Genomic DNA, 19,705 nt, shown 5'->3' on the forward strand with positions numbered 1-19,705 from the left:
GATTACATCAAATTAAAAAACTTTTGTACAAACAAAACTAATGCAAACAAGATTAGAAGGGAAGTAACAAATTGGGAAAATATTTTTACAATTAAAGGTTCTGATAAAGGCCTCATTTCCAAAATATATAGAAAACTGACTCTAATTTGTAAGAAATCAAAGCATTCTCCAATTGATAAATGGTCAAAGGATATGAACAGACAATTTTCAGATGATGGAATTGAAATTATATCCACTCATATGAAAGAGTGTTCCAAATAACTACTGATCAGAGAAATGCAAATTAAGACAACTCTGAGATACCACTACACACCTGTCAGATTGGCTAAGATGACAGGAAAAGATAATGATGAATGTTGGAGGGGATGTGGGAAAACTGGGACACTGATGCATTGTTGGTGGAGTTGTGAAAGAATCCAGCCATTTTGGAGAGCAATTTGGAACCATGCCCAAAAAGTTATCAAACTGTGCATACCCTTTGATCCAGCAGTGCTACTACTGGGCTTACATTCCAAAGAAATACTAAAGAAGGGAAAGGGACCTGTATGTGCCAAAATGTTTGTGGCAGCTCTTTTGTAGTGGCTAGAAACTGGAAAATGAATGGATGTCCATCAATTGGAGAATGGTTGGGTAAAGTAGGATATATGAACGTTATGGAATATTACTGCTCTGTAAGATATGACCAGCAGGAGGAATACAGAGAGGTTTGGAGAGACTTGCATGAACTAATGCTGAGTGAAATGAACAGAACCAGGAGAACACTATACACTTCAACAACAATGCTGTATGAAGATGTATTCTGATAGAAGTGGATATCTTCAACATAAAGAAGATCTAATTCACTTATAGTTGATCAGTGATGGACAGAAACAGCTACACCCAGAGAAGGAACACTGGGAATTGAATGTAAACTGTTGGCACTACTCTCTTTCTACCCAGGTTACTTATACCTTTGGAATCCAATTCTTACCATGCAACAAGAAAATTGGATTTACACACATATATTGTATCTAGGTCATACTGTAACACATTTAATATGTATGGGATTGCCTGTCATCTAGGAGAGGGAGTAGAGGGAGGGAGGGGAAAATTTGGAAAAATGAATACAAGGAATAATGTTGTAAAAAAAATTACTCATGCATATGTACTGTCAAAAAATTATAATTATAAAATTAATTTAAAAATTATACAAAAAAAAAAAAAAAAGAAATGATGAACAGGTGGATTTCAGGAAAACTTGGAAAGATGCACATGAACTGATACCAGGAAACCAGGAAAACTTTATACATAGTAATAGCAACATTGTGAGATGATCAACTATGGTAGGTTTAACTCTCCTCAGCAATACAATGATCTAAGACAATTCCAAAAGACTCATGATAGCAAATGTTATACACTTCCAGAGAAAGAACTATGAAGTCTAAATGCAGACAAAAACATACTATTTTCACTTTTTTTTTTCTCATAGTTTTTCCCTTTTATTCTGGTTCTTCTTTCACAACATGACTAAAGTAGAAATATGATATGATTGTACAATCTATGTCATGTTGTTTTGTTTTGGGAAAAGGAGAGGGGAAAAGGGAAAGCAGAAGAAATTTGGAAATTTTATATAAAAGTGAATATTGAAAACTATCTTCACATATAATTGAAAAAAAATACTGTTAAATTGGGAGAAATGGTTGATATTGGTAAATTACTTCAAGTCTTTGAGTATTTTCCCTTAATCTGTAAAATGGAATTGTACTAATGGAATTGGATTATTGTGGAAATAAAAATAGGATAGTGTTATACATGACAAGTGCTGCTACTGCCAACTATGGATAGGAAAGAGAAATATTTTCAAATGGAAAAGGGAAGCAAGATTACCTAGTATAATTCTAATAAGCAGTTCAAGACTGTATCTAAACTCAAAGTTATTTCCTATGTTTATCTTGAACTGGTATGCTTTCTCGGGGTGGGGTGGACAAATGGTCACTAGAATAGCAAAATAAAGAACTATGACAGAAACAGACACTCCATAGAACAGTTTATAGCATGATGACAATTTAGAGGAGACCCTAAACAAATACTAGAGGAATTGCTTCTCTTTCTACATTCCCATCCCCATTAGTACCCTGTTCTTTCCTTTGAATGGCTATATCTTCCTTGATCCTCACTGGATTCCAATACGAATTTCTGATGCTATCACCAGCTAACCAAAACCATCTATCTATCCAACTGATTTCTGGAAATCTCAAATAGCTCTGCAAATTACCTTTGATCATTTCCCTCCTTGATGTAGAAAGATTATTTTTCTCTAGAGCTGCAAATAGTGGTAGTTCTAGATTCATATGTTTGCAAGCCTGACAACATCTTGAGTTCCTAGCACATGACTGATAAAACACTTGGTAAATTATATTATTCTATAAATATGTAAGATATTTTTAAGCATGCCTGCAAAAGACCCTATGTCAAGTGCCATGAGGGATGCAAAGAAGAGAATGAATGGTCCTTGACTTCACAAAGCTTATTGATCCATATGAGAAATGAAACATGTATGCTTATAACTACACCTAAAAGTATAATATGAAAGTGTAATGAATTATGCAAAGTATTATGGGAAATCAGAGAAGGAGGACATCATTTCTAGTTGAAAGAACAGGAATATTATTTGAATTGGGCTTTGATATAGGTTGAGGATTGAACTGATGAACCTGGTGGATGGGAAAAGGTTTTGATGAAAGAGGTGATATGATTACATGGAATATATGTAACTTGGATCAAAAGGAGGATCAACTTAGGACAGGGACAGTAGTGAAGCAGTCATGTGATTGTAGTAGTCTGTACAAGAGATAATGAGAACCTGATCCAGAGTATTGGCAGCAGGGATTTGGATAAGAAATAGATTTAAGGGAAATTACAGAGTCATATCCTCTATGCTTTAATGACAAATTGGGTTTCAAAAGGAAAAAAAGAGGAGAGGCTTGGTTGAGGATGGTGTCAAAAATAAAGGTGTTAAGCAAAGGGACAGATTTTATCTTCTGCTACTGCTCCAATTAGATCTGAAAAAAAGGCCTACAAGGTAGAAGAGAGTTTCTAAGATCTACTTCTATCGACGTAATGTGCTCAGTACTGCCCTTCGAGATGCCTATCAAAGTACCAATATGTATATCCGTAATCCATAGTATTCTTGATGAAATGAACAGGAAAAAAATTAATATGTGATAACACAACTCTAAACTTTTTATGATGGAGCCTATTTATTTTTGTGTTTTGGCATCATGGAAGTAGAGACATTTCTTCATGACCTAAAGGAAATGTTTGATTATATTAGACTTAACAGTTTTATGATTCTTACTGATGCAGAGCAGTTCAACTTTTGAATTGATTTTTTTCCCAAAATTATGGCATAAAAAGTTTTTAAAATGTTGATTTAACTGACATTTGATTTAGTAGGTTATCTTGCAATGAAAATCTCTTTTCTCTCTCCCTTTTTCTCAACATACACATATCCACATATGTATATGTATAGCTGACTACATTTTGATTTTAGATGAAATATATTGCTTTGAAAAAAATGTGTAACTATATGAAAACAAATATAAATATGTACAATATAATAATATAATTTTTATAAGTTATTTGTAGATTGATTAAAAAGATTTAAAATTAAAATGATTCTCATGTTCTGTATAGGATAGTTTTTATTTTATTTATTGGCATTTTCTGTTTCTTACATCACCTATGTTGTCCTTCATATTACCTTCCTTGAAAACTATGCTATATGACAGATTATGTGTGTGTGTGTGTGTGTGTGTGTGTGTGTGTGTGTGTGAAAAGTAACCACAATGATCTTTACATTGAAAAAGTCTGAAATGTGTGCAATGTATAAACACCATATAATCCCTGATATCCATGCAAGGATAGACTAGGAATATTTTCTCATATCTTTGAGTCTTCCTTGAATAATGTGAGAATACTACTATTGAATAATGTGGGCAATGAATTGATGCTTAATGATGTCAAGATGAAATATAGGGCCACAAAAATTAATGGAAAAGGGTAGCCTCTCATGCAATTAAGGCACATTTAATCTTTCACATATATTTGTCCATATTGTAACAAGAGTAACTAACTTCATAAAATCAAAACTTAGCCTATTAAAAGAAAGGTTCTTTCATTATTGTCTCATATAATAAAAGCAGACTATTTGGTACTTCCTTATTCTTCCAAATATATTAATTTTCTCATTCCAAGTAAAAAGAAGAAATTGCTGTTTTTATGAGTAGTCACAATAAAGATGATTAAATTTATTTTATAACAGAAATATTCTTCTAAAATTTAATATTTGGCATATATTAAAAGAATATTCTAAATATATCAATCTCTAGTTCTCAAATGTATTCTCTAAATTATAAGGTGATTGTATTTATGTAGAATTTAAAACTATGTATAATAAGTTTGCAAAAATATTTTTTTTCCATTTTCCATTTTTTTAAAATAAAACTTCATTACAAATGAAGTTGGAATAAGTAAAGACATGCTTCTTAATCACTTCCTTGAGCTTTGGAAACAATTTAAATTTTCTTTTAAGGACCTTTATATTTCTAAATATGAACAGAGAAAAGAATCAACTTCCATGGACAATCAATGATACTTTTGGTCTTACTCTACCTAGATAATAATTATTAATCATTTTATTTAATTACATGATAAAACAAGCATTTGAACCTGATTTTTTGTTTTATATTTGAATAGTTATTTAGTTTATTAAACTAAGCAATAATTTTTTTTCCTCTCACACTCTCTTATTTATATAAAACAGTTTTCTGTTATAATTATTATAAAGACAAAATACTGATCTCAGTAGTTGAGAAGAATTATGAGTAGCAATATATTATGATGACATTATGGCTAGTTTTTGCTATGAATATAAAATTTTAAAAAACAATTTATTAAATGATTAAATTTTGTGCACTATAAAGCAAATTATAATATATTCCTCATTTTATTTGAATAATTTTATTTGTATTTAATTTGTTTTATTTGTATTAATGGTTTTATGTAAACATTTTTTTTTTTTGGATAGATATGTTGTGTCACAGTTCTCTTTTATTGTCCTGACTCAGTTTCCCTAATTGCCCTGATTCAGTTTCCCTAAATTGTCCTGCCTTGGAATCCCTGAATTGTTCTGCCTCAGTTCCTAACTGTTCTGTAATACCACCTCTCTCTCCTAATCATGATGATCCAGATAAGGAGAAAGATCTTCTGTCTAAGACATCATGACCCCAGCCCTTCCCTACTTATCAGAATGCCTCCCCAACCCAGTCAGAAATAGATTGATGATAGTCCCTTTCCTGCTCTTAGGGCTCTAACTCTGCCCCTGCCTCAGTTCATCCCTGTAACTGAGCAACATGTATGTGTGTGTGTGTGTGTGTGTGTGTGTGTGTGTGTGTGTATATATATATATATATATATATATATATATATATACACTCACATTGGTGCTGGATTCTTGGAGATGATGGTCTCATTCAGATCTGGGACCAAACCATAGACCCATTTGGTCCCAGCAAATCTCTTCCTTTCAAATAAAATATTAAAAACTCTCTAATCTCGATCTTGCCTCAGTTTTTCTCCCAATCACCTTCCCAAATAAGCATCCCCAAAATATACAGCTAATTTGAGATTCATCTTTATAGAATGATGTTTGAGTTGTATTAAATTAGTAATACATAATATTGTAGGTTGGACATCTGTGTGAGGCACTAAAATTCTTCATAAACAACTGTGGTCATCATATGTGATATTAAAACTGAAATGATATTTTTCTGCATTAACATGGTAAAATTTCTATTGAACATTTCATTCCTTTTTTTAAAACCCCCCAAAAATTGGGTGATAAAAAACTGTCAGACTGTAAATGGAAGTCTTTTTAATCTTAAATCTCACAAGCTATTTATTCAGTATTCATGCTATAGCAATGTTCACTTAGATAAAAATTTAAGAAATGGCTTCTGTTTTAATTCTAACTTTATAACCATAATAAAAAGAAGAATCTTTAATGCAGTTTCCTTTAGTTTCTATCCCTTGTTAATGATCAAAAGGAACTTACTACAATGCCTTCAGATGCCAAGATTTACTGATAGGAGCTTTTCCTTCTTTGTACAATTAACTATTATGATAATAAATAATGATTAGACTTACTAACAAGAAAAACTTCTATATATATGTTATCTTTTTTGCTAGGATTTTAAAAAAATGTATATTCATTAGTGATTTTAGATTATAGTTCACTTTCTTTCCCTGGTTTAGGTAAAAAACAAACAAACAAAAACTAAACATATTCCTAATATTTTATATAATATAGACAATTTTTAATTACATATTTAATACACTCACCTACAAAGTCAATTCAGTTGACTGTCCTCCAACTTATGTAGCTCCTTTGTAGCTAGTTTAATTTGCTATACTAAAGTTGGGGGTAATGTTCTTATTTCACATTGTATTCTTTTAGGTTGTCTATATTTTTGCAGATAAATCTTCTATTTTTTAAAAAGTCCTCAGATTTGCTGACATAACTGTGCATTTTTGAAACAAACAAAAAAAACCTTCACTATTATACTTTAAATATTAGTTTTTTAAAAATGTAGATTAACTTGATTTTTCTCCCTTTTCTTTTGTGGTCAGCTAAATATTTGTTGACTTGGGAGCAGCTGGGTACTGCAGTGGATAGAGCATCAACTCTGAAGTTAGAAGAACTTGAATTCCAATCTGACCTCAGACACTCTGGGCAAGTCACTTAACCCCAATTTCCTCAGCCAAAAAAAAAAAAGATTTGTTGACTTCATTTTGGTAATTGGTTTGATTACTTTCTCAAAACACAGTTTTAGTGATTTTTTTAAAATGATAAAAGTTTAAAATAACATAAAATTGTAATAATAAATTATAATTTCTTGCATTCCATCTTATTTATTTTTCTCCTATCTTCAAGATTTCCTCTGAGAATGATTATAGGTTTATTTTTGTTTTAAATTTTTTAATTATAAATTAAATTCAATATTTATATTTTTCTAATATGTTAATGTCTTTTCTCAAAGACATAATATTTTCCTGTGAGGACTACTTTAGCTACATATAAAAATTTTGCTTTAATATCATTTTTACATAGCTGTTAATTATTTCTATAATTTATTTTTTGATTCAATGATTCAGAGTGTTATTAAGACTTCAATTAAGGCAATATATTTACTTATTTTCCTTGTAGTTATCATTATTTTTTGTTATAGACTGAAAAAAGTATGTTTAATTTTGTAAATTTCAATTTTAAAAATATTACTCTGTATTTCACCATGTATTCTAATTTACTTTTTATATTACATGATACTAGGAAACACATATTCTTTAATATTCCTATTTGAAATATTGATAAGTCAATAGAAATTCTATGTAGCAATACTGAAATTAGGGAGGAAATAGCAAATAGCAAGTCCCCAAATGGGGATCAATTTAGCTAGGCAGAATAAAGACATATGAATATATTTATAAAACATTCCAAACAAAAGTAAAGAAGTACTTAAATCATTGTGATAACATAATTAATTCACTATTCATGTTTTGGTCAGACCAACATAATTAAAATGTTTATACATCCTAATTTAATGTGCAGATGTTGGTACACTAATCATGCTACCATGAGGTTAATTTAGAAATGTGGACAAAATAATAACAAAATTCATTTGGAGGAAAAAAAAACAACTGAGAATTTCATGAAAAAAAAAATTAATCATCAAATAGGAGTAAAGGCTACATTACTGATTAGAAGGCTACTTTTCCTAGAAAATCACAATGTTCCCCTACTGTATAGAGGGATCTGAATTTGTAAATACCATCCTTGAATCAAACTATCAGGTGATACAGGTGATGACATGTCTGCTTCTTCCACTTGCTTCTGAAGAAATAATACCAGTGCCCTAGTTGCTGCCATCACTTGAGTTGGACATTATATTTGAAAGCTTTTTTTTTCTTTCTCTTAGTCTAAGTAAGTATAAGCTGAGCCCTTATGTGCCTCTGCACTAATGCAGTAATGAAAGGTTCCTGGCAAAGAGGAGACAGTGTGAATGCATAGGCTCCCTTTTGTCTGTGCAACTCTGACCACCATCAAATCCCAACCCTGACTCCATTCTAAGTCCATTCTAATGCACATTGGGCTCTCTCCTGAACAGGAAAAAGGTGAAGAGGCTTTTAAAAAATGCTCAGTTCACATAATCTAATGAGAGGGACAAATAGTCCAATAAGAATTTGTTTTCCTGAACACCAGTCAGCCTATCTTTTGAGATGTAGCCAGTTTTTAGAACCTAATCAAAAGTTCTCTTTATTCAGAAAGTGGGTTTATCCTATTCTACTGGGAGAGTGCCACTCACATGCCTTTAAAGCAGAGACTTATGGTTTGTACTCACATTGACTTGATAAAGGAACTCTTCAAATTCATTAGGATTTCATCTAATCAATTCCCCTTGTGTAGAATTCTTACTATATTCCAGGTCTGGTGCTAGGTACTAGGTACTAGGTGCTAGGTAGCAGAAAAAATGCTGTTTTAACCCTCAAATTTAAATTTAAATGTTTTATAACATTAAAAAAGCAAAAACACATATATGCACAAGAATAATTTCATAAATAATTAAGCTATAAGACAATGTGGTATAATGGGGAAAAAAATCCATATGCATGTGGTGGGATATTGGTCCTTAAAAGATATTGAAACTGTTGTGCTACAGTTCCCTTTTAATGTCCTGACCCAGTTTCCCTAATTGCCCTATTCTGTTACTTTGCCTGAAGCAATAACCATTCCCTATTAATGTTAGGATAAAGGTCTTATATCTTAGACCTTAAGCTATAATCATTCCCTCTTAATGTTTGATGGGATAAAGGTCTTTATCCATTTTAGACATCATTAGAATATCAGGAGCCTCTCCAGTATCTCCCTCCATTTGTCATCCTAGGTGCCTGCCTCCATTATGTCATCCTCATCCTAAATTCCTCCTCCATTAGGTCATCCCCACCCAGGTACCTCCCCCATTATGTCATCTTTCTTGTAACCCTATAAAAGAATCTTGTATCTGACATTCAGGGCTGGATTCTTTGAGAAGATAGTCTCCTTCAGCCCTGGGACCAACCATGGATCCATTTGGTAAATCTCTCCACTAAATAAATTATTAAATTGTTCTCTAATCTCTATCTTGCTCAGTTTCTCTGGCATTACAAAACCAGCTTTGATTGATTCAAGAAAGTAAAAGCTCAGATAATTGAAGTCACTTCTTATCTGAGTAAAAACAGCTACAAGATTTATAACCTGACACTGAAAACTGACTAAGAGGTCACCACGGACAACTCTAGGTATCTTTGCCCAGTTGAACCAACTTCCAGTGATTCATGTCTGTCTCATTTAATCTCCAATATTAAATTTAGATTATCACACTATCAGTTTAAGCCAGATCCAGTCTATTACAATATAAAATCTAACCTGGCCACTGCCAATAATTATATATGTAATCCTTGCTTGGTCAGTGGACTATATTGAGTTTGTTCCAGATCTAAAGTCCACACTATCTGAAAAAAAAAAAAAAAATCTATTATTAAAAAGAGCACAGAGAAATAAAACAAAGTGTTATGTAAATGAGAAGAAAATGAGATTCCTTCTGTGAGGAAGAATCAGAAAAGACATTGTGAAGGAAAAAGGTTTTAAGCAAAACCTTGAAGGACAAGTAAGACTTTTACTTGAGTGTTATGGTTGAGGGTTTGCTTGGAAGAAAAGATCATTACCAGGTTGCAGAGGCAAAAATCAGAACTAGGACAATAAGAACACAAATGAAAAGGAAGAGATAGAAAGAAGAAATATTTTGAATGAAAAATTAACAGTATTCAGTGATAGGCAATTTAAAACTTTAAGACAGGAAGGAATGAAAGTCAAAGTCTTTAACTTGTCTGATAGCAGATACATCATTGGATTTGAAACTAAAGGATCTAACTTCAAATGCCAACTATAATTCTTACAACTTTTTTTACCTTTGGAAATCACTGAATCTTTTGAGAGCTAATGCTTTGCAATTTTTAATTTGTACTTCAATAATCCTATGACTAGAAGGTGGGTGGGTGAGATAAAGAAATAAAATGAAGTTAGGAAGAATATTTAACTTGAAGAGATGATAATTTGTGCTTTGAGGATGTAAGAGGGCTCAGAAGTGATTGGGAATAATAGACTGAATTTCAAGAAAATGATAGAGTACTGAGGATAGATCTTTGAGGGACTCCCACATTTAAAAGAAGAGGCAGAGAAGAAGGAAAGGAAAGAATATCTGGAGAATTATTGGAACAGAAGAACTAAGATAATATAAAATCACAGAATGCAAGAGAAGAAAGAAAAGTTATTTTCCTGTAGTCTAAAGTATGAAATGAGCTTCAACTATTTTTGATAAAATAATAGAGGAAACTGTTGATAATATACATCATGGGATCTTGAAAATAACAATGAAAAAATTTGTATATTACTTGAGTCCAATATAACAACAACAATAGTAAATGGAGTAGTGAGGAAAGTCATTAGAGTAGGAATCACAAACTCAAGAAGGTGTATCAATATGAATGAACAAGCTTCTTTCAGAGGTGACAGATTTGTGATAATGACAAGCAAAAGACTAAGAAGAAAGTTGCTACCTTCTCTCCTTTTTAAAAGAATTCCAGAACTATAAAACAATATTTATTTGGTATCCATTCATGCAAGATACTGTGTTCATCGAAAACCTTCTCCAGGATCTTATGATCTAGAAAGGACCTAATGTCTTCCAGTTAATGCTTCAATAAGCATTTATTTTTTAAAAATTGTCTAATTGTTTACTTTTAATATTCTATAGTTCACTTACTGGATATCTTTATTCTATTGATAAACAAAATATATGTTTACATGTGTATGTATGTGCTTAAATATTAGAGTACATAATTTATTTTCCTCATTTTCAGCTTCAAAGAAAAATGCTTTATTCTCTCATTATGCACACAAGATATATACTCCCTTAAGTGAGCTATCTCTTTAATAAGCATTCTTTAACACTCTTCTCTCTACTTAATCATTAGGAAGCTATAACTACCAACTAAGTGAGATAAATGGACAGCACAACCACAAGCCAATAAATAAAGAATTTAAGTTAAAAGTGCTAAAGTGTCAGCTAAACCTAGGAATAAGTTAAAAGATATATTTTCCCCCCAACCCCCAAAGGCATAGGTATAAGTCTATGGCTACATTGAGCTGTGCAAAAATAAGTAAAGATTTTAATTTTGCTACATCTCACATTTAAATTCTTGGTCATAAACTCCAGAGCTTTTCAATAATTGATGATCAGTGATCGATTAGTCCATGTCCCTTATCTTAAAATATTCAAACTCAATCATCTGACAATCCTAAGAATCTGAAGAATTCATTTTTATAGGCCCAAAGCAACCTATTTTCTATTTGTCAAGAAAGCTTCCAACCTTTTTAAAAAAACTGAAAATATAATTCATTTTAAGTCTTCTTCAGTTTTAAGTTTGAAATCAATATACCCCTTGAGGATCACTTCCTATAAAACTAATAATCTGAAAATCTCAATTTAATATTTTAGCATTATTACATGGTAAATAATGCTTTGTAGTTTTACAAGTGCTTTCTTCATAGTAATCATCTAACCTATGTAATACAAGTGTTGTTATAGTTTTATGAGAGTACAATTCATAATGGATGGAGCTGATTATCAAACTTAAGTCTTCTGATTCCAAAGAATCTTTTGTATTATATGGGTTTAAGTCTTCCTACAACAAGACCACAACAAGATCAGAGGATAGGATCTATATCTTATAATTCTTTTTGGATATCTTATGGTGACTTGGATACTTATAAAATAGTTGACAGTGAATTTTAATCTTACAATTCTTTATGATGACTATATTTTCTATCATAAAATAACATGTTTTAGGGCTTCATTATATAAAAAACACTTTGCTTAAAATAACCTATCAGAGATATATCATAAGGATTATTACACCCATTTTACAGATAAGAAAATGGATTGCTCAGAGATATTAAGAAATTAATTGTTCTCTACTTACTAAGTACATCTCAGAAATAAGAGTTAAGTTTAGATTTGTGGACTCTAATATGACATATTTTCTGTTGCTTTCTACTGTGCTTTCCTTTATACAGAAACTTCCATGTTTGATTTATCTTGCTTAGATACTCAAACTCAGATACTGAAACAGATACTCAAATACATTGATTTGGGTGCTCCCTCCAGTAATGGAGACCACAATCCAAAAATGTCTTCCTATCTGATGTGACTCTTGTCTATGTTCTTTTAAAAGGTTATCATGAGAGATCTATATAATTTTTTTATTTAATTTTAATATTTTGATTTAATTTTATTATTATTAATTTATTATTTTCATAACAGCAAAAATGTTTAAAATGACTACACATGAAATACAAATCTGCTATGTATTGCTTGTTATTCCTTTCAGATATACTACAAAATTATCAAGTAAATTTTTTTTCTTCCCTCCTCCACCAGAGATGGTTACCATTAGGAGGAACACACATACATATACAAACACACACACATGTAAACTTTTTCTATACATATGTGTTTTCATCACTTTTTTCTCTGAATGCAGATATCATTTTTCTTCATATGTCCTTTGTAGTTAATTTGAGTAGTTATAATATTAAAAAAAAACTTATTTACTCAAAGTTAGGTTCTTCTTATTTCATTTTTCATTATTTCATATAAGACTTTCCATGCTTTTTTCTAAAATCATTGAGTTCATCATTTCTTATAGCACAGTAGTGTTGTATCTAGTGGCTAATCACCTGAAGATTAATTTTATTTTGGTTATGCAAAACTATGAAATAAAAGGCAAAGACTGTTTTCTTTGTTATCCTATAGCATCTGAAACTCTTATATAGTCACTTTTAAAATTTTTACTTTTTCCTATTATGGGCTTGAAACCTTTCCTATTATGAACTTGAAACAAGGATTCTTATAAGGTACTAAGTGGAACTGATGAGAGGATGGTTATCTAGTTTAGCATAGTGCTTAACTGTTCTCTAAGTTCAGTATGATTGATTTAATAATAAACAATAAATAAATAAATAATAAATAATGGTTTCCTAGTGATATAATGATTGATTTATACTCAGTGTAGAGCATATAAGCCAAGCTTTCAGAGCCAAGGAGAGAGATTCATTTCCACCTTTAATTAGGCTCCTGTTGGCTCTTCTGGGAGACAGAGAGAGCTCAGATTCAGAGCTAGGGAAGACAAGCAGACTGGAGGCTAAAGCACAAGCACTTGGACTCAGATTCATTCATCCCATCTCACACCACCTTGGTGGTAGGTTCTCCTCCTTCATTTTCTCCATTGAAACCAAGACTCTGGAAAACCTTTAAGAAAGCTAACCTGTCCCAGGAAAGAAGACAAGACTTTGAAAGAGATAATAAAGAATTTGGACTTTTAACCTCTGGCTACTCTTGTGGTGATTATTCTACTGAAATGAAGGCTGCCCAAAGACCTCCAGAAAACCAAATTAAGGATATTACATTTTTCAATATCATTTTATTTTTGCAATATATGTAAAGATTATTTTCAACATTCATTTTTGTGAGACATTCTCAATTTGAGATAGTAAATATCTACTGTTATATTTTAGGGTAAGTGTGACTTTTTTTTTTTTACTCTGACTTATTCTGTCATCTTCCCAGAAGGCAGAGATCTAATATAAAAAGGTTTATATAACACATTAAGAAAGTGCTTCCTTAATTTCTGTTGACATCACAAAGCTACCACTGGAATACATTGGATTTCCATTTGTCATCTTTAGTTTTCATCACATGACCAGTCCATTTTTTTCTGTCATATAATTCCTTATTGACATCCTGTTCTTCAGGGCATCTTATTGGTCATATTTGTCAGTCTCACTACATCTAACATGTTTCTACCATAAAGAAAGGACCTTATGTATGACCTTGTGAACAGATCTACCTAGCTAATACTTTAGAGTCTAGTAGCTAGCCACATGATGATTATTATTTTTGGTCATGCAAAATATGCAAAACAAAAGACAAAGACTTTTCTATCCTATCACATCTAAAATCCTTCTATAGTCACTTTTAACAATTAATTTTATTTCTTCAATAGATTTCTTTTCCAAATACATGTAAAGATAGCTTTCAACATTCATTTTTGAGAGACTTTGTGTCCTAAATTTTTCTCTCCCCCTTCCTCCCCACCCCAAACAATTTAATATAGATTATACACATATATAATCCTTTTAAACATATTTCCAAAATTGTCATGTTATGCAAGAAAAATCAGCCCAAAAAGATAAAAAAAATGAGAAAGAAAACAAACAACCAAAAAAGTTAAATATTATGTTTGGATCTAGATTCAATTTTCACAGTTCACTTTCTGGATGTGATTGGCATTTTCAACCCCAAATGCATTGGAATTGCCTTGAATCACTACATTGTTGAGAAGAATCAAGTCCTTTATAGTTAGCCATCACATAATCTTGTTACTGCGAACATTGTTTTCCTAACTCTGATCACTTCATTCAGGATCAGTTCCTGTAGTTTTATCCAAGTTTTTCTTAAGTTAGACAGCTCATCCTTTCTTATAGAACAATAATATTCCATTACCTTCCTATACCTAACTATTCAACCATTCCCCAACTGATTCAGCCATTTTCCCATTCCTTCATCACTACAAAAAGAGCTGCTATAAACATTTTTCCTTTTTTAATATTTCTTTGGGATACACACCCAGTAGTGAAACTGTAGAATAAAAAGGTTTTATAGCCCTTTGGGCATAGTTCCAAATTGCTCTCCAGAATGATTAGATCATATCACAACTCAACCAACCATGCATTAGGGTTCCAGTTTTTCCCACATTACTCCCTCAAATTTATCATTATCTTTTCCTGTTATCTTAGCAAATCTGAGACGTGTGATGTAGTATCTCAATTGTCTTAATTTGCATTTCCCTAATTATTGATTTAGAACACTTTTTTATGATTATAAATGGCTTTATTTATCTATTATTTATCTAAAAATTGTTCATATCCTTTGACCATTTATCAGTTTAGTAATGAAATATAGTCACTTTTCAAATGAAGAATACATAAACAATATTATTCATCATTAATTATAAGAGCTAATATTCACATAGTCCTTTAGGTTTTATAAAACACTTTATAGATATCTAATTTGATCATGAAAAGCTTTTGAATAAAGAGGTATTCTTATTTATATTTTACATATATGGAAACAAGATTGAGAGAAGTTAAATCCAGGGACATTTAGCTAATACTGATCAAAATATTCAAATGGAGGTCTTCCTAACTCCAATTCCAGGACTCTGTTCACATGGACTCCTCAAGTAAAAATTTTAAAATTTGATATTTAAAATGGTTTTAATTAGTTTGTCAAACCTTTTTTTTTTTTTTTCTTTCTTTTTTTATGATGTTCTGTTGAATGTAAATAGGATACATTTTTTTTCAGGTTGCTAGAAACACAAGAGACATGTGATTTGCTCACTTTTTTTTTTTTTTTTTTTTTAAAGACTGGATAAGAATTGCCTTAAGTGGAAGATTGTAGAACTTGATTTTACTCTTGATGTTTGACAGAAGTTATTAATGCCATTCAGTGTTCTCCTTTACCCTTTCTTGGTTGGAAAGGAGGGTTACATTCTAAAGATTGATGATCTAGGTTTAAGGAAATGTAGGGGGGAAAGTATAATGAAAAATATTTAAACAACTCACAAAAGTAAAGGACAACAGGGCACAAACATGAACTGAAGTTTGAAGAACAAATCCTTGAGCTGACTTCTGTCTAGTGATGAAGACAGGGTTTATTTTGATACATATTAAAGACTATATAATGAGAGAAAGAAATGGTTAATTTTGAATATCCTACAGAAAGAGTTAAATGACTTTGGTGGATAAGGAGGAAAAGTAGAATTTCTGACAAACTCATGGAGAGAAGAAGAGAGTAAAATGTGAATTAGTGAATATAATGTTCTGTGTTTAGATCATAGGGCAAGTGTAGATTATTCATTCAAAGCAAGAACATTATATCATGAGCTTTATACAGCACTCAGAAATTATAGTCTCCTCTCTTAGAAGAACACTTTAGGTTGTGGATAAGAGAATGATAACTAGATTTGCCAAGGCTTCCTCATTTGTGTTTTCAATAATCTACTGTTTTCTAGGGTTCTAAATATTATAAGTGGGAAGAAGTTAGAATGAACTGATAGCTGCATGTTTCATTATTTCTTTATGGTTTTCATAAAACAGCATACATGTTTTCTTTGTGATTTGTAATTATGTAATTACCGGGAAAAACCTATGCCATTCTAGTAAAAAATATAATACAGCTTCAACTATCCCTTCCATATCCCAAGTTTTCCTGTTGCTGTTTCTATATATTGCTGGTCAGCATAAGAAATGAAATGTGAATTTGGGGGAAGTTTTGTAGAAATCACAAATGACACACAAAGGCCATCAAATGACATAGATCCTATTACCAAATATTTAACCCAAATTTCAAAATAAGGTATTTATACTATAAATAAAATATACTATAATTTATACTATATATAATTTATACTATAAATAAAATAAAAAGGAAAAAAAATCAGACTTTTCTGGTGTGAAGGGAGGGTCATAAAAATTAAAAAAATTTTTTTTTTCCAGATCATACCATGCCCCTAACCTCTGCAATGTGAAAGGGTTAACTTTACTATTTTAAGCTCATGAGTACAAGAACAATCTTTAAATCTAGGGACATTGCCAACTATTACAATTCATAGGATCATAAGATCTTCAAGTGCATTCTTGGGTAAATTATTTCATTCTTCTGAATCTCAGTTTTCTCATAGGGAACTGAATAAATGTGTTTGACAAGACTGATCTAAATCAGTGATTTAAAAATATCAGAGTCTATGTAATTAGACTTATAAACAAACAGGAATCTTTTTGACATACTTGCCAAATAATTATTCCGATTTTGTTTGAAAATGTCTATTGAGGGGAATTTCACTATCTCTTGAAACAACACTTTCCACTTATGAAAAATTTTAATTGATAGAAAGTTTTGTTTTGTCCTTTTTTTTTTTTTTTATATCAAGCCTACTTTTACCTCTGTACAATTTCCACACACTGTATGAAGTTTTGCCTTCATGAACCAAGCATAACAAGTCTAATTCTGCTTCCCAGAAATATATTTCAAATACTTGAAGACAGAAATCATTTATCCACAGAATCTTTTCTTCACTAGATTAAACAACTATGGTTACTTCAGCTCATCCTCATGAAGTAAGGAACTTAGTTTCTTCACCACTGTAGTAATTTCCTGCATCAATATTATGCCTAAGACATGACAATCAGAATTGATTCCAATACTCTAGATATATTCTGACAAGGCCAGAACACAGAATGGTTATTACTTTCCTAGTTCTGGATATTACACTTTTTCATGCAGTCTTATTAAATCAGTTTTCTTGCTTTCCATTTCTAATTGTTAATTTATACTGAATTTGCAATCCACTATTATCCTCAGTTTGTTTGTTTGTTTTTTGGGGGGAATATAGCAGGATTACATACCCCTCATGGCTCATGTGTCAGGATGGATTTTAGGTGTTATATTATGAAGCACACACACAAAACCAATTCTTGCAAGCAACAGGCAATGTAGAGGACCACAGACAGTGATATAAGACCTTTCAGCCCAGAGGGAACCTGCTGACAATGTCTAAGTGGGCTCTTATCTCTCCATGGGGGTATCTCAGCTTTCCTGAAAAGTCAGAGTGGCATGACTTGAAACAGAGATACTTGCAATAAAGAGACATTTACATATTAATTGCTTATAGTTAACACATGCTCAGTGTTCTGTGGTAATGTAATTGTACTATGGCATTTAAGACTGAGAGAACTTGAAATAAATGGGCTCCATCTTTGACCATCCATGGATGCCTCATCACTCCTCCTCCAAGACCAAAGACTTAGGCTGGTACAGAGATCCTGCAGAGAGGCAGTTTGGACACTGCATTTGGCATCCCAATGTGAGACCCTAGAAAGCACACTACAGAGTAATAGTTTCTAGATTAAAAAAAAAAATGGAAATAGCTTTTTTAAGGCAATATACTCTTTTTTGTCAATTAGGATTAAGTGACTTGCCTAAGGTCAGCTAGAAAGTTTTAAATATCTGTAAATGTCTGTTACCAGACTTGAACTCAGGTCTTCCTGACTTCAGGGTTGGTGCTCTATCCCCTGCACCACCTAGCTGCCCCAGGAAACACACTTTTAAAATTGGTTGGTTGGTTGGTGTTCTCTGTTCTCAAAAAGGACCAAAATGACATCACTATGCTAGAGTCAAGTTACAATGTGTCTGACTATGGCTGATGAGATCAATATGAGCTCTGAATGCTCTGCCACAAATTGGATACAAATAGTCCTTAAGAATATTTGGACTTGCCACTTCTTGTGTTTTTTTGGGGGGGCTAATTAAATTCTGCCTTGCTCAAAGAGCATAGCACCTTCTCTGATAAGGGCAATCCTGTGCCAGTATTGCCCATGTTGTACAATCAATTCTAAACTTCTTAAGAGAAATATTGAAAGTGTCTTTTGTATTACTTTTCCTGACCACCTTGTGAGCATTTGCCCCGTGTGAATTCTCCATAAAATACTTTTCTGGCAAGCATATATTTAGCATTTGAACAATGTGGCCTGCCCAACAAAATTGTCCTCTTTGCAGTAGAATAGGAAAGCTTGGCAGTTTAATTTGGGAAAGGATCTGAGTGTCTGGTATTTTATCCTACAAGGTGATCTAAGAAAGCTCCTCAAATGTGTACTTAATACCTAGTATCATTTCTGTGCACAGTCATGCAACTAAAAGCTATAAATCAAGTCACAAAAGAACAATTAAATAATTCATATTAGCATTTCATTAAATGAATCTTTTGACATGTGTAAAACAACATTGAGAGCAAAATTTTATTAATAATAATAATAATAAACTTTCACTTAGCTACATGATGAAAATGTATGTGTGCATTGAAGGCCTATTTGTAAGCATCCTTGGTGCTAGAAACCTCATTAATTTCTTACTTGGAGAAACAGACAACTTCAATGAGTATTTTTAACCTTTATTTATTTAATTTATAGGAAAATATTTTTCAATTTTATAGCACTGTATATAAAGGATTTTTAACCTATCATTTTTCAAGAAACTCATATTATTATTCTCCAGATAGCCCTAATATTATTGTAGTTGTGTTAACTCCAATCCTTTGTCATTATATTCCTTGTAGTTCTGTCCTTGGTAATAAAGCATATGATATGTTCCCACACTTCCCCCCCCAAAAACAATGGCTACCCTACTTCACTGAAGCAGATAAACAGTATAGATAATTCAATGCTTGCAATACAGTTAGTGATCCTTGTAATATGAAAGAACAGAATGTCCTCTGATCATTCTCAAATTGAAAACCGAGTGTATTTCATTCAGGAAATAAGGTTTCTTCCCTATAAAAATTTCTAAATGCATATCAAAATTAGAAACCCTTTTTCCTATCTTGGGAAAGATTTTCAAAGTTAGCCCAGAAGATGGAGAAAAGAAATGCAAGTTTTCTAGAAGTAAAATCACAC

At 31.7% G+C, this 19,705-nt stretch overlaps 1 protein-coding gene across 3 annotated transcripts in view; it reads right to left on the bottom strand.

Annotated features, from left to right (window-relative positions):
• The window catches only part of LRP1B (LDL receptor related protein 1B), a 2,473,587-nt gene that overhangs the window by 753,348 nt on the left and 1,700,534 nt on the right, over positions 1 to 19,705 (bottom strand). The gene's annotated exons all lie outside the window — the stretch shown is intronic.

The sequence above is a fragment of the Sminthopsis crassicaudata genome, chromosome 3, assembly GCF_048593235.1.
Source record: "Sminthopsis crassicaudata isolate SCR6 chromosome 3, ASM4859323v1, whole genome shotgun sequence".
In the NCBI taxonomy this organism is placed as follows: domain Eukaryota; kingdom Metazoa; phylum Chordata; class Mammalia; order Dasyuromorphia; family Dasyuridae; genus Sminthopsis; species Sminthopsis crassicaudata.